The sequence below is a fragment of the Elephas maximus genome, chromosome 23 (genome assembly GCF_024166365.1).
Source record: "Elephas maximus indicus isolate mEleMax1 chromosome 23, mEleMax1 primary haplotype, whole genome shotgun sequence".
Taxonomy (NCBI): domain Eukaryota; kingdom Metazoa; phylum Chordata; class Mammalia; order Proboscidea; family Elephantidae; genus Elephas; species Elephas maximus.
The window spans coordinates 16,464,317-16,479,568 of NC_064841.1; the positions used below are offsets into that span (position 1 = coordinate 16,464,317).

At 40.9% G+C, this 15,252-nt stretch overlaps 1 protein-coding gene across 1 annotated transcript in view; it reads left to right on the forward strand.

The window, feature by feature from the left end:
- Positions 1–15,252, forward strand: part of SLC9A9 (solute carrier family 9 member A9) — a 659,769-nt gene that overhangs the window by 561,980 nt on the left and 82,537 nt on the right. The gene's annotated exons all lie outside the window — the stretch shown is intronic.

Below are 15,252 nucleotides of genomic sequence, written 5' to 3' on the forward strand. Positions count from 1 at the left end.
AAAATGATGCTCTGAACCAAGGATTTAAATGTAACGGTATTTTAGTCTACAAGCAAGCAAGCAAACAAGAGAGGAAGGAAGGGAAAAAGGGAGGGAGGGAGGGAGGGAGGGAGGAAGGAACCTTCCCCTCCTAAAACTTGACAGAATTATTTCCCAAACAGTCGTGCTTATTTTAAATCATAGGTATGAATAGTGTGAGCAGCAATTTCCATTTTAAATGACAATCGCTGCATTGCAGTTTTTCCCTATTCTGACTAGCTGAGCATCCATGAATTATTTATTGGGGTAGTACGGTGGCCTTGTGAATGACTTGAGTTTGCTTTACAAGCAGTAAGGAATGTCAGCTCTGTGATCCCCGTTTTATAAACGAGGGAATTGACCCCAAAGGAGGAAAAAGGCACATCCAAGGTTACTCATGGACCCCCATGTTTCGAGGATGAAATGGATTTATGTAAAGCACCTAACACAGTATGAGGACTTTGGTGGTTCAGAATGCTTGTCTTCTATGCTGGAGATGCAGGCCCAATTCCCCACTAGTACACCCAAGACACAGCCACCACCCCACCACCCATCTGTTAGTGGTAGTTTGCGTGTTGCTGTGATGCTGAACATGTTTTAGCAGATGGGCTAAGATGGTTTCAGACTAAGATGAACTAGGAAGAAAGGCCTGGCAATCTACTTCCAAAAATCAACCAGTGAAAACCCTATGGATCACAACAGCCAGATCCTCAATCATTCAAGGGGTGGCACAGCACTGGGCAGGGTTTTGTTCTGTTGGGCATGGGGGTCGCCATGAGTCAGGGGCCAACTTAAAGACAGCTAACAACAAAACATTTAGAACAGTGCCCAGTAAGTATTAGTTTTATTATTATTACTCCCTGTTGATATCCATGTCTCTTAAAGGAAGGCATCAAGCAATGTATTTAGTAGTCATGGTCAAATTATTTATCAAGTGACCAAAATTCCCATTGTTTGATATGCTTATAATAACTTCTAGTTGCAACAGCTGTATTTTAAAGCCATAACAAAGTCTTCAGTCTCAATAAACAAAAGGTTTCACTTAGGCTTTTAATCAGACCCAATTCTTATATGATCTTGAGTAAATGGATGTAGTTAGGCAGTTCTTTTGTGTTCCCTGTTCTTCACATGCAATTGTTTCATTTATTATCTTTCTAAGATATAGTCCATCATCCCAGGGTAATTTTTCAGAAATTACCCCATAGACAGCAATTTCAACTTGCCAGGGAAGTGTAGCAATTTTTGTGCTCCACAATAGAGTCAATATAAGCCTTTGATGGTAATTATTCCTCTTCTGCCTTCCTGTGATAAAGGCAATCTTTCAATTGCACCTTTCAGGTGCAGCCATGGTGTTTTGTCATTAGCAGTGTGATATTATACTTGAAGATTTCTCGGTTGGTATTGAATCATTTTATTCAAAAAAGAAGAAAAACTGTTAAAGCTTACAAAAATATATTACCTTAATGTTGCCCACATTGAATTTTGTTTTAATATCTCTTCCTCATGGGGGAAAAAAGAATATCTGGGTTAAATTTTCTTTAATTACTACCTGGTCACTCCTTCTCAACTATAGGAGCCAAGGTATTTACAGGCCGCCAACAAATTCATGAGCATCCAGAGACACACTGTCAGCCTGGGCCGTGGCTGCCAGCTTCACATGTTACCACCTGACAACAGTGAGGCGGAGGCCTGGGTCTGCCTCGTGACTGCAGTTATTCAACACTTGTCCTTGCCATGGTAGACACCACACAAAGCGTGCTGGGCACACCTGGCTCTGCCCTAATTAAAGTTCACTTCACAAGATGGGTGGCGATGATAGAGTTTGAACATATGTCAAACCAACTCACAAATAAGAGTAGGCAGAGAGATAAGTACACTGGCGGTTAATGGAGGAAGAGCTTGTTGGGAAAATAAGCACTGTTCTTCCAGTCATGTGGGAAAGAATTCCTGAAGGAATTGGGATTTGGTAACACGAAATTAAATAATGGGGAGGGAGGAAGGACATTGTGAGCAGAGAGAAAAACATGGTGGAAAGTCCTATGGCAAGTGTGGCATGAACAGATGAAAGAAAACCTGAATAAATACACCTGAAAGGTACAGAATTAGAAGAAAGAAGAGAGAAGTGGTCTCCAGAGAACAATGTAGCGAGCCTTTGAAGCAAAGGATGAAACTCATATTCCCAATGCCTAGTGTACTTGGAATGCTCTCTTGCCAGTATTAATTTTACATGTGTGTTTGATCAAAGGTAGAGCAATGTTTTTTTTTTTTCCTGTCACAAATCTGACTCATCCATGTGACAGACATTTAGCGGATATCTACACAGTTAAGGTCTCCGGAATTGGGTTTAGTTTTAATATTTCTTCCCCCAGAAAAACGTAAGTATGTTGTTTACATTTTATTCAGCTGTTTAAACTGAATTTAGTTTTAATATTTCTTCCCTCAAAAAAAATTATGTCTTTTTAGCTTCTTCTGAAGCCACAGTGATAAATACAAAATGGTGGCTGCCCTCGAGAGGCCAGCACCCTAATGAGATAGAAAGAGCAGCCACAAAGGCACTAAGAACTACAGCAAAGGTAAGAGCAAAGAGTGTTATGAAGTCAGAGGGGAGGATAGTCAATCACCAGCGATTATGCGGGACCACGCGTATGTGGTCAAGAAAGTGGATTTCATCTTATTGACAGCAGGAGACCAACGTGATACTTCAAGCACAGAGTCACACGGCCCAGTGTGCTATAATGAAGACTCGTGGCTGTGGGGAAAGACAGGACTGTGGTAAGGAGAACAGTAAATGTCAAGCGACCCAGGACAGTTGCTCAAGAAAACACCCACCAGTTTCCTACATGGATAAAAATGAGGACAGGAAGGTTTCTACTGTCTACTTTGAAAGATATTTTTAAAGAGGCAACATAAATAGTTTGAAAGATATTTTTAAAGAGGCAACATAAAATAAGCGAGTTAAAATCCAAATGGATCATTTCATTAAGAGATTGATTCTTAAATTTCCACTAACAAAAACGATCCAGTGGTATAATTGCTGAAGTCTACAGAATGTTCTCTAGTCACAAAGCTGAGTTATTCTCTCAGTTCAGCTTCTGGAACCTCAGTTACCTACCCACAGTGAGAAGTGAGAGAATTTCTGATAGCTAACAGAAAATGTTCGAATTAAAATTCATTTCTAAAGGAAAAGCTGTTTTTTGTCCCTAAGCTGGAATGTTTCCAACCCTCAGGCCACATGGAGTCTCCTTGGGCAGCTACTTGTTAGTGACGGCTGGCGCTGAGGGCTTCTAAATGCAGGGAAAAGCACAGGAGAGCTAACCTTTTCCAAAGGAAACAGACACATCCTCAGACTTTTGCCTTCGACATGCCTTGAAGCTATTCCCTTGGAATTCCTTGAAATCCACCAGCAGTAGGTTTCACTGACCTGTTGCCTGCAAATATGGCCAGAACTGATTTCCCCCTCACACAGGCTGCTGAGCAAATCTTTCTATAATCCTTTATTATGTGTGTCATAGCTGGAATGGGAAGGAAGGTAACCGCTCTGACCCTTGCCTCGCTGCTTTCTCCCAGCAACCTCAAACGCCTCTTCCCACGTCCTTCTCTGTTGCAACTTGCCGAATCTTCTGTCTTTTCCTTCCCCTGCTTCATGTAGAATGACAGGCGTCCTGATGGTGAAGTAGTTAAAGCTCGACTGCTAACTGAAAGGTCAGCGGTTTGAAACCATCAGTGGCTCCTCGGGAGAAAGACGTGGCAGTCTGCTTCCATAGAGATTTACAGCCTAGGAAACCCTATGGGGTCAGAACTCACTCCGTGACAGTGGGTTTTCTGGTTTGGCTTCATGTTGAAGGAACCCTGCGTCACAGTGGTTAAGTGCTCAGCTGCTAACCGAAAGGTTGATGGTTCTAACCCATGAGCCATTTCGGGGGAGAAAGACCTGACAATCTGATCCTATAAAGATTATAGCCTTGGAAACCCTATGGGGCAGCTCTGCTCTGGCAGATAGGGTCCCTTTGAGTTGGAATCGAGTCGACGGTACACAGCAAAAACACCTTCATGTAGACACAGAACCATGCCTGGAGCAGTGTGCCAGCACCGGTCAGGAGAGAGAGCGACCAAGGCGTGCAGCCTGTACTGCAGACCCCAGGTGCTGAGGGAAGAGAGGGCCCCTGAAGCACTCATAAGCAGTCACCCCTTAAACAGCTCCACTAGCACACTGTTATAAGCCTGGCCTTTGACTAGCTTGACCGAATTTGTCCCCACTTTTCTTTCTTTCTTTCACACTTAGTCTGACATCCTCAGGCCTTCTCTGAACTGAAATGTTCAGAAAATGAACGTTATGGTAATTGGTAATTGTATGAGCACTTTGCAAACATAGAGTGCTTCGTAAAGTTGAAATGCTACTAAATTCAGTGACAGGTTTATAGGCCTGAAGGCCTTCACACTCGCTATGCAGATATAAACAAAAAATTCTATTACATTTTTATTATTTTTAAATTCTAGCTGATTTCCTGCTATCTTCAAGATTATGAAGAGCATGTAAGTGTCCTCTCAGTCTACAAGAATGCCTTATTAAGAAATCATCCTCCTCAGATCTCATTGTTGTTATTGTTAGGTGCCATCAAGTCGGTTCCAACTCATAACAACCCGAAGTACAATAGAACAAAATACTGCCCAGTCCCGCGCCATCCCCACAACCGTTGGTATGCTTAAGCTCATTGTTGTAGCCACTGTGTCAATCCATCTGTTGAGGGTCTTCTTCTTTTTTGCTGACCCTCTACTTTACCATGATATCCTCCAGGGACTGATCCCTCCTGATAACATGTCCAAAGTATGTGACACGTAGTCTCCCCATCCTTGCTTCTAAGGAGCATTCTGGTTGTATATCTTCCAAGACATTTGTTTGTTCAGATCTCTGGCTCCCACAAGTCTCACTTTTAAAAATGCCTGGCTTAGAATAGATGCCACCCACTCATCAATTAGACCATTAAGAATCTGTCTTCTTGACCCTCCCACAAGTAGAAGCTGGTGTCAGAACTGCTTGTGTTCCTGTTTGAATTACAGATTAAATCCATGATGGACATCTCTCTCTTTCTATCTCAGTCATTTTTACCAATCCTTAAGAATAAAATTTAAACCACAAGTTTTTCAAATTGATCATCAGGACTCATTAGTGGTTCTCAAAATTAATTTAGTGAGTTCCTTACCAGCACTTTTTAATAAATGAGAGTACTCTAGAGAAAATACGATACTGCATTATAGAATTAGAAGTCAATATTATTTCATGGGACGTGTGTGTGTATGCGTATACACTGGGTTGTTATACAAAATGTGTTTCTTTTGATCATGGGTGTCATGATCAAAGACATTTTAAAAACCTTGATCTACGCTCTCCTCAAATCTCCACGCAGGAACCCTCAAGCTTTTTCACCTAATTGCTTTAAGTGACAGGCAAGTTGGACAAGCTGCTGGAAGAGCTCAAGAAGAGAACCATTTACTCATCTGGGGTTAGTTTGGAAGAGTTCTTGGGGTTGGTGAATTTGAGCCAGGCTTTAAGGAAAGGGTAGAATTTGGCAAGTAGAAATTGGAGGGAGCCAGAGGAAAGGCCAGTTGGAGGAGTGCAGCAACAATATAGAGTGTACAACAGAAACAGGATTTGGAAGATCTGATTGCTAGAACTGCCTCAGCCCCTCAGCTGTGGAACCATAGATATGTTATCAACCTCCCAGAGCCACTATTTTCTAATCTGTAAAATGAGTATAATCATATCTGACCCACATAGTGACTATAATTTTCAAATGGAATAGGGTATATGAAACCACTTTGAAAACTGGGAAGTGCCAAACAAACACAAGATACGCTCATTAACTTTTTTGTAGGCAAAGCAAAGGTCACGAGTTAAGGTGAGAACGTGGGAAAGTATTGTATGTGCTTGGGATAAAGTGAGGCTTAAAGCATAGAACATTTAGGGTTGGTGATTTGAGAAGAAGGGACCCCCCCCCCAAAAAAAAAACTGTGTTTAGGGAAATCTATAAAGATTTTGAGAATGAGATGAAGGTGTCTAGACTCGATTCGGTAGATAATGGGGAACTGGATGATTTGTAGACACAAAAGTGACACGGAGTCTAGTTTTAGAAAGATTGATCCACCAGCATTGATTAGGGAGAAGTCATTTGGGTCTAAATAACGGCAGTTGCAATGGGAATGGAAAGGAATGGGATAGATGCTAGAAAAATCTCTCACCCCAAATCCACAGAATCTGATGCTGCATTGTCAAGGGGCACTGAGACTATGGAGAGGAAGGTCCAGGAAGGTGCAAGGTATAAAGAAGAGGGGGCACCTGAATGACCATGGGGTTCCAGCACACATAATTGTCACTCTGCTCTGCCAGTCACAGAAAGAGAGAAGGCAGGAAGACTACTCTCGTGGGGAAGAAATGAGTGGAAACCTGTTCATATGAACCTGCGCCATATTCTTGCAGGAACTGTTTTCCTTTGGGACAAAAAGCTACTCTCTCAGTCTTGCCTCACAGATGGAGTCCTCCAGACCTCTGAGCGACCTTGGTTTTCTTCTCTTAGCTGCTCCCTCGTAGGGGGATGCTCCACAATTAATACCCTACTCAAAAAGAGGCAGAACACTTAGTGTTTTGTGCTAATTCAGTCTTATCAACATGTCTTCTATTTGTAGGCTTCACCTAAATTTACCCTAAGGTTAGCTCATGTTATTAATATAGCACTGCTGTAACACATCCTGCAGTGTCAAGTTCAAACTTACTTGCTAGAGAAACATGGAGCATCAGTCGAATATCCAGTTCACATCTCTGCCACTTACTAACTGTGGGACTCTGGGAAATTACTTCAATTCTCAGAACCTAGATTTCCTAATCCACAAAACGATACAGATTACAGATGAAAATAATGATAATAACATCTATCTTAAAGAATAGTTGTGAGATATATGATATTATACTTAATATACCTGGCCTAGGGCCTAGAAATAAAATAAATAAGCCAGTTACTGTCGAGTCGATTCCAATATAGCAGCCCAGTACGTTAATTGGTTGTGCCACCCACCAATTCACCATAAATAAACCAAACCAAACCCGTTGCTGTCTAGTTGATTTCAACTCATAGTGATCCTCAATAACAGGAATCGGAACCCACTTGATGGCAACTGACAACAGAAAGACAGCTATTGCTATTATTCAAGGACGTGATTGAATGTGCCTGCCCTCCTTCCTAACCACACTCGCAGCTTTTCCCTAGTTCCATGGGGTGAGGGTTACCTGCGTTCTGCCTAGGGAGAGACACAGCCAGGGCCGACCAGGCAGCACCAGCCTTTGCTGGAGCCAAAACATCATCACTGCACCTTCTCTCTCGGGTAAACACTTTAAGCCCAGCTACAGGCTCTTCAGGCAAAATAACTTTCTTTCCAGTTCATCGGTAGTCAGAAAGTGCCATTGTGTTTTGCCAACTATCTCTCACTGGGAATGAGCACACAGAGGTGGAGCACTTCACAAGCACTACTCTGGGCTCCCAGTGTCATGGGAAGTGAGGGGAGAGCGGGCCCCCACGGCTACAGTCTGCAGGGACCTAGGGCAGCTGGTTCCTTCTGTCCCCATGAGTACAGGCCTTGGGGAATCCCATCTGGCCATGACCATAAATTGCCTATTTCTTTACCATTATATGTGATTGCAGGCATTATGTATGATCTTCTACTAATTTAAGTGACTAGAGTGTTCATTGTGAGAAAAGTCAAGCATTTTCCAGCTAAACCAAAAATCATGTTCAAAGAACATGGAGTTGGGCCCCAGAGGTCACAAAGCAGCAAGACTAGGAGTGAGAAGCCCTGGTTTCTATCCCCGGCTTTGCTGGTCGTGTGAGCTTGAGCCGGTTCCTCCAAGCCCCAGTTTCCTCATCTATTAAGTAAAAAAGGCCCTTCCTTGTCATTTAACTGCAAGAACAACTTCCCCTAATACAGAGCAGTCTGGGTTCAAGTTCAGGAACCCCTGATGACTCCCATACAGTATCCCCACATTTTTTAATAGGCTTGGAAATGAGAGTTTGTGTTTCAGCCTGGTGTGTTTATTTATGCGTTCTATCAAAACCATAGTGCACAATAGCACCACTTTTAACAAATTATTCTGTAAGGATTTGGCCTCTCATTGGCCAAACACAAGCCACTTTTATAGAAAGGAGTGTATATTCTCTCAGGCTTTATGTGACGAAGGGAAAGAGATCTGGCTCTCTGTTACACGCTTGCCATCTATTTTCTAGAAATATGGTGCACTTGTCATGTTTTTATCCTTACAAGTTCGACAACAATGTAATAGCCCTGTTTGATGGCACATAGTAAATGAAAGTGCTTTCTGAGACTCCCAGGAAGTAAATAATTGACATATTAACTTCCTGTTATTGGATCACAGGAAGTACACATGAAGATGAAAGAAATAAATGGAATAAAGTCCAACATGCTGCCGTCGATAGCTGCTAATTCCTCATCCAGCTTCGGGCATGACTGTATTTCTGGTAGGAACAAGGCAAGCAATCTTATCTTGTTCCTGACACAAGCATGAACTCATCTTGTTTTTATGAGGCTCCTTAAATGGTCACCTTACAAATAATTTCTCTAACGGGATCCCCTTCATTATCTTGGTTTTGGAGTAATCCTATCAAGGTGAAGTTAGAAATAGCTGTTCACTCATTAAAAAGAAAACAAAAACAAAGAAACTTGTCGCCAACGAGTTGATTCTGACTCACGGCGACCCCACATGACAGAGTGGAAGTGCTCTATAGGGTTTTCTTGGCTGTAATCACTATGGAAGCAGATCACCAGGTGTTTCTTCAGCAGTGTAGCCGGGTGTATTCAAACCAACAATCTTTAGATTAGTAGGTGAGCACAAACCATCTGCGCCACCCACACCTCAAGTATTCGCAAGAAAGAGATGACGCGATAGGTATTCTAAGTCAGTAAAATGGCTCTGGATGAGAGGGGGCAAGGTTACAACTCTGGTGTTTTTTTGTCATAGCACGGATCAGGTGGGTTCCTCTCACTTTAAAGATGAGGAAACTGAGGCTCAGCAAAGCTGGAATTAACACCCAGAGCACAGCACACTCCCGTCCATGGGCCCTCTTGCTATCTGGTGCTTTATAACTCTGGGCCTCAAATGGATATATTTTCCATTTGATTTCTGGTTTTGCTGAAAGTGCCTGTATTTTCTTAGGGCAATTTCTCTTTAGGGGTTGTTTGAATTTAATTTTCACTCTTTGATGTCTCTATTGTCTCCCTTTGAGTAATTTCTTTATTTTCCCTTTTGTCTTTGTCACCACTGCATTTGTTAAAACAAACAAAACTACTCCCAACCCTTTCCCACAGCTACCATTTGAAGAAACCAGACACAAAGCTCTTCTCTGTAGGGTCACTATGGGTCAGAATCGATTCGACGGCAGTGGGTTTGTTTTTTTGGTTTCTAGGAAAGCCCTAAATGATTGCTTGCCATGCTTGTGAAAGTCACTGACGTACGTGGTCAAGTTCAATGTCGAAATATCTCTTAGATGTTCCTTGCTCGGAAAACATTTGATCCAGCATCTCATAGGCTCATAGACTGGCATGTTCTAGAGTTCTAGCAACTGCTTCAATACATGTCTCCTACCAGCTCCAGGTTCAAGTCCTTGAATTGTTAGATGCTTTTTGTTTATTTAAGATTTGGTTGGTGAGGAAAAAATTCCATTTCCTTTCATTTGTTTCTCCAGAATAATTAGCCATTTTCCTATCGGAGGAGGGGTACACAGAAGTCAAATAGACTTGCCCTTTGGCTGTGATATTACTTATTATTTGGTGAGGGAAATCAACAACAGTCATCTGAAAAAATTTGTGAAGTTTGAATGTAAAATTGTTCTGCACATTTTTTTCTCCTCTTTCCTCTTTCCTATATAGCTCCTCTTTCCTCTTCCCTACATAGCTAGCATTTTAGTTCTTTCCCTTTTCATCTTACCCAAAAGGTTTAAATAAAATAATATAAAAAGGCCACACTGTGCAGAAAACGAAATGAAACTTTATAATGATTCTTTTAAAATTTTTTTTGCAACATGAAGAATAGGTTTTCTCTAGCAATTAGCTCAGCATTCATTTTACTGAAAATAATGGAAAAATTAAAGGATGTTCCCCTTTGAGTAAAATTATGGTTTTCATCCTCATCTTCCGTTTGTTTCCTAATTTGGATTACAGTTCTTTGTATACAATGATGTCTGCTAATCCTTAGTAAAAATGAGAAGAACAGAGCTTTGAGGGAGTTTGGGATTTTTTTAAGTTTTTTGTGCCGAGATAGTTTCAACTGGTATGTAGGGATGAATCTATATTCAGAGGAGAACATAGTCAAACTTGGGCTTGTCTTTGACATTTGTTTTACATATGCTTGGGCCCTCATAGATTTGCGGGGAGGAAAGGGATTTGTTAAAATTGGATTTAGTTTTCTTTTGCTCTTGGACTTCATCAAGAAGAATGTCTTTATACTAAGTGGCATTAAAGGGATAGCTTTGAAGAAGACATTTCTTTTTCTTCCTTCTATAGACAAATTGGAGCCCTGGTGGCACAGTGGTTAAGAGCTTGGCTGCTAACCAAAATGTTGGCAGTTTGAATCCACCAGCCACTACTTGGAAACCCTATGGGGCAGTTCTACTCTGTCCTGTAGGGTCTCTATGAGTCGGAATCAACTCAATGACAACAGGTTTTGGTTTATCGACAAACTATATTAAAGGTGCATATGAATAGTTGAGACCCTTCTTTGACCTGATAGGGGCTCTAGTTCACTAATGTCTACCCTCTCTTCATGTCCCTCCTTATGTAGGTTGGAATCCATGCTCCATGATTTCAATAACGCCCTCGCAGACACTCCAGATTCCTTTGCCCATTATCTTTTGATCTGCCCACCTGGCAAAACCCCAATCAGCGATGAACCCAACTCTCTGCTTTTGAGCGGATTGCCTCTGAGTAGCTCTGCCCTATTGGAGAGAGTTACACACCAGTGAAGACTGATTTTCTTATAAGTTCTTGAACACCAACCTCGAATGAACCTTACTAATTCTGACTATCCTATTTCACTTCTCTCGTCATTTTTTATTTCAATTACTTTTTCAAACCTATCTTCACTCTCCTCACACCTTCAGCTCCCTAACCTCCCATCTTACTCCCAACAAATGAGCTCACCTCCTACTTCACAGAGACTATAGAAACCTAGATGGGAATGGCTCCCAACATTCTGTCAAACATAAAGTAAAACCAATTGATTCCTTCACCTTCTCTTTTCCTTCCAATCTTTCCACATGCCCTTTGCATTAAATCCTCTCCAATCTTCTTGGTCTTCTAGAGTCAACAATTCCTTCTGAACTAGGTCCTTTGAATTGGCTTTTGAACATGTTTAAGTCTTAATCATTTAACAATAACAGCATAAATAAATACTTCCATTAGCCTGTTAACTCTTCATCTATCTTCTTCCATCTCCTTTCCTTCACAGTCAAACTTCTCAGGAAAGTTGACTATACTTACTGTTTCCATTTGCTCTCTTCCCACGTAGATCTGGCTTCCACGTCAGCTGCTTTACTAAGGCAGCTTGTTAGGTTAACCATAGCCTCCATATCTCTGAAGCAGATGGACATTTTTCAGGTCTCTTCTGAAATATCTTTTTAGCAGCATGTGATACTTCCTTTTGTAATACTCTTTCGTTTGTCTTCCCTGACACAACACTCTTCAGTTTCCTTTACTTCTCTGGTCATTCTAAGACTCATCTTTCTTTGTCTGTTAGATGATGGATTTAATCAAGGTTCTATCCAAGGCCCTAATAGTTTCTCACTCTATTCTCTATCCCTAAGTAATTCCATCTACACCCTTGGATTAAAATAACATGGAAACAGAGATGAGTCACAAATTTATACCCCTGTCAAACTCCAGACATACAGATGCGGTTTACTTGATATCTTCACTTGTCTATGTCAAATCCAATCTACATTCAGCGTTTTCCGCTTCAGTGTTCTATCCATTCTGTCACGGAAATAAAAAGCTCAAGAGTTGTGCTGGATATTCCTTCATTCATTCAGTTCTTATGTAAATCATTTCTCACCAATTTTACTGCCTCCAGAATTCATATTCAGGAAAAATTGTTTAGAATGTTGTGATTGTTATTTTTTGGTTGAATGTTTTTCAAGGACTACGTAAAACTTTAATTTTTTCTCCAACACACTGAAACAAGAAAAAAATTACAAATGGGGAAGTGATGTCAGAGTAACACTGCACAGAGTCAAGTCCTTTTTTTAAAAAAAAGAACAAGTACATGCCAGGACACAATTTTGTTTTTTAAAAGAGGAAAAACATTAATAATTGACACCATTCTTCTTACGTTCTCAAGGTCACAGTCACTAAATTACACAAAACTGAGACTCATAAAGAACTGCAAGCTATACCAGGAATATCAAAGATTTAAATGATATATAGCATATCTATGTAGATACATGCATTTCTTACATGTGGTGGACTTGTAAAACAGAGTTTTAAAGCTAATTTTCTTACAGAATCGTATAAATGGGCATCATCATATTGGGTTTCTCAAGAGATTCATAACTTATAAAAAAGTCATCTCGGTGTATTTGAAAATGTTATCTTTAGTTCTAGCAGAAAACACGACAATGTTGGAATGAACTGTTTACCCTATTCTCTTTTGGTCTTGACTGTTTACACACTAGTTTAAAAATAAATATATATATATATATATATATATGTATGTTCCTTTGCAAACTTCCTGAGAATACAATGCTAAATGCATCAGGATATTGAATTGTTTGGGAAAATAAGAATTACATTTTTGCAAATAAACCATTGTACCCATAAGGAAAGCTCAATATTCATAGGGGCTGTTGCAAATAATAGCCCTCTGCCAATGGACAAAGTAACCTCCATCAGTTAATGAGCATGACTAATTAGTAACCTGAACAACAGATGACATCAGAGAAAACTGGCATAAATTATCCCAAAATGTACTGTGAATGAATCTGTCCATTTAATGAATCTAATTTACATGATTCTTCTACCTGCTGTTCCTTTTATAAATAATCTTTGGTTTAAATAATTCCCAGCCCAAAAACTATAGTCATAATTAGGCTGGGAGTTACACGGTTTTGATGGGTAAACCATTCTTTCAGCCATAACTTGCAAGTTGTTCAGATCATTGATCACTACACCTGGCTGTAATTTTAGACAGAATGTTGCTCAGGTATTCGGCTCAGAGCCTTGTTCAGGTCACAGACAGAAACTCCTTGTATGGGAACTCCTGGGACCTAGAACCATGCTTCTGAGGCAGGCCTGTTGGGTAAATACCCTAGGGGATAATCTGTATCGTTTGTCATGTTTGATGTATGAATAGCAGACAAAAGTGCTTCTCTTTATACATAACCATGAATCATCTTTGATTCCATCAGAAGCATCAGTGGTAGATATGCCACCTTCATAGCTCTCTAAGTTCCAGCAGACCCCTTAAATTCATTTGGGGGGACAAAACAGGGACTCCTGCAATTTGCTTTCCATAGTGTTTTCTTGCTGAATTCGAGATCACATTATGAAGCCATGTCATTGATTTGATCGACGACCACCTGTGGCAGTTCTCCCCTAGCTATTGAAGATTAGGTTTTCCTCTTTACATCTTGGTAGAACACCTTACCCTGAGCATTGACTCACTCTTGCCCTCTGTACCCACACTTTGCCTAGAAACAGAAAAGAATTTTAAAAGAATGCTCTCTTGCTTTTGCCACCACACACACACACACACACACACACAATCAAAGGGAATTTAACATTTCCCGTCACACACATGCTCATGTGCACGTGATCACATACCATTAGTCTCCTCAAGAATAAAGAGGAAGAGAATCCGGCGGCGGGGGGGGGACATCTGTAACCCCTTTTGGTATTAAGTCTATGGGGTGCACTGCAGAGTCAAACCATCCATTAAAGTCAAAACCATTTTCTCTCCCTCTGGACGTCCAAGCTGCCCATATCAGTCATTTCAGAGAAGAAAGGAATAAAGACTGAAAATAGGATAGTGGCAGATTTAAGAAACAGTTAAAGTGCTGGTGCCGTGGATGGCCATGGTATCACTTACATCATTACAGTCATTTTTATATTACTCGCATTCAAGGATTATATCATCTAGCATTTGAGGGTTGTTTTGACAATTTGTTCACTGACAGAACGGAAAAAAGGAATAAAAGAAGAGACACATTTTTATGAGTGTGCGTGTGTGACAGTGTATTTGAACTTGAACATGCTTTAGCCACACCATATCCAACCTGAGTGATTCACTAGATCACACAGGGAGAATTTTTGAAGCTCATTTTTAGTTCCCTCAGTCTTTTAAAATAAGGCAATATTTTATGATGTGCACAGGGGTATGTGTCTAGAAGTGTTGCCTGATTTTAACAACTTGCTCAAATTAATCTTGGCAGATCTGGATTTTCGCAGCTGTTTGGCCTTGAATGTTATTTGAGGATGCCGCTAGATAGTGGCATTGGGTAAAGTGTTTTAAATCTAAGGTGGTCCAACAATAAACAGGAACATGTCAGCAACAAGCCTTATAAGTACCTCACGAGGAACCTTCCAGCTAGTGAATTATGGATCAGGGCCTGCTGGTCATAAGGAAGCAGAAGTTCAGATGTTTGTTTCACTGCGAGGTCCCTGCCTAAGGGATCCAGACAGCAGCTTCTATGATGGTCAGCAAAGCACTGAGATGTGCTAGCTGGGCTCAGTAAACTAGGAACCTCAGGACCATCATTTCCACACTTACCTCTGCTGGTTGTATAGCTGTAGGACAATCTCTGAGTCATAGAAAGCTGTCTCTGACCTTCCAGGCTCACTCGGGCTGAGGAGGCAGGAGAGCTCCATGACAGCTTCACATCCAGAGATGGACTCATCAGAAATCAATCAAGCTCAAGTTTCATGGTTCTTCGCTTGCACAGCCCCTTCTAAGGGGCCTGTGCTTATTTTATATTCAAAATTTGTCTTCTTTTTGTTAAGGAGGGTGCTCCAAGTTGGGTAACCTTTGGGTTTCACAAAATCTGACCCACTCCTGTCCATGTCAGTAAGCGCTGTAGGAAACCATGATAAAGACACACACTCTTCTTGTTATAACATATTTTGGAGAAGGACATCATGTTTGGTAAAGTGAAGGGTCAGAGAAAAAGAGGAAAACCCTCAATG